Source organism: Tenrec ecaudatus, chromosome 18 (assembly GCF_050624435.1).
Source record: "Tenrec ecaudatus isolate mTenEca1 chromosome 18, mTenEca1.hap1, whole genome shotgun sequence".
NCBI classification, from domain to species: domain Eukaryota; kingdom Metazoa; phylum Chordata; class Mammalia; order Afrosoricida; family Tenrecidae; genus Tenrec; species Tenrec ecaudatus.
Window position 1 is genome coordinate 14,834,883 of NC_134547.1, and position 1,765 is coordinate 14,836,647.

Genomic DNA, 1,765 nt, shown 5'->3' on the forward strand with positions numbered 1-1,765 from the left:
GAAAATATCCTAGAAGAGCGAGGAGAGGGTTAAGGGGCGGGGGGAGGGCAGAGAAGGGGAGGGGAGAGAAGGGGAGGGCAGAGAAGGGGAGGGGAGAGAAGGGGCGGGGCAAGCTACTGGAGCTATTAGATATGTTGTTGAATTCAAAAAGGATGATCTAAGATGTAAACCCCCACCTAATTCATAATAAAAAGTTTGAAAGAAAGTAAACACTCACCTAGCTGGTCTTTGCCCCAGAGCTTTATGCAGGGAGGTGTCATCCAGGATGAGCTTGGGGCCCCTAAGGCCATAGTTACAGGTACAGCATTTCTGGAACTGGTCTCTCCATAGAGACTCCATTATCGTGTCACCTGTAGGACAGGTGACAGACTGTCTGCATGGGGAGTCTGGGGAATTTCCAATAAGGAGCCATTTTTACCTCCAGTCAAGTCATCAGGAGCCACCACTGGTAATTAGGACAACTTCGGGCCATTAATGAGGAGATGCTAATGAGCAGACAACAGCTGGGACAGAAAGTTTTTTATGTCCCAGTGGAAGAATCCTTGTTCAGAATCCAGTTCTACCAAGGACAGAAAGGTAACTTGAAGGCTTTATTTACTCAGTTCCCGTGTGTTCTCTTTGATGCTTTTTCTCATTTTCAAAATCCACAGTTCCCCAGGATTGGTTTATCCTGAGCATCACCATTTGACCTAGAGTCTGATCATGCCGGGACTTTTAGCCCACAATTCTTGATGCTGGACAAACTGAGACTTACACGTCTATATCATTTTCCTTGTTTTTTCCCCCTTATTAGTTAGAGAAGCACATAAACTGTTGGGTAAAGCCAAAGAGTTAGCTTATAACCACATTAAGTTGGTGTGGCAGAAATCAGTATGGAAATATTTAGAAACTGAACTGAGAGTTGAGGAAATATTGATTGGAACAAAAACATAAAGGTGAGGGCCAAAGATGGAAGCCAGAGTATATAATAAGCGTAATTGGTCCTAATCAACCTACTTCATTTACGTTCATGACTTGTAACATATTCCACATGTTCGGCTATAGCTTTGAACCACATATGTACCAGGCAGGACAGTTTTAAGTGATGAACAAATAGGGGTTTTCTAGAAATATTTTGGTGCCTCAGGATACACCAGAAGACTGGCTGTGCTCAGACTGATCTCAGTTGAGGTGCTCAGGAAGTTGTGATCATTGTTTTTTTATTTGCAGGAACTAAAAATAGGCTGAGTCGTAGAAAATTTGACAAATCTAAAGGCATGAGATCTATTGCTAACGTCACAAAAAGAAACATTTCTAATATCCACATCCAGGATAGTTCCCACTTGTTGTAAAAGAAACTCCCCCAGAGGGTAATCAAAGACATCTTGTTAGCTGAGTGGGTCTCTCAATTATTCACACCTAGAGCCAAGTTCTACGGACATAAGAATAATCCCTTGAAAAGTAACAGATTTCCTGAAAACACCTACATCCTACAATTTGTTCCAACATCCGCCTCCTTGTAATGGCCAGAGATGGACCAAGAGGAGCCCACGACACTGCTTGAGTAGTTGGAAATCTCAGAAAGCCTTTGCAGAGGGTTTGAAATATCCACAATGTACCCATGTTCCATAAATGGAAAGGTCATATGATCTGTTCATAGGTTCTACATATATAAAATATCTATGTGACAGACTTTCAACACAATTGAGTTTTGTGGTTAAATATTTCCCCACTTTATTCTTAAAATGTAAGAATCCCACACCCAACCTAAGCCACTGCTAGAGTC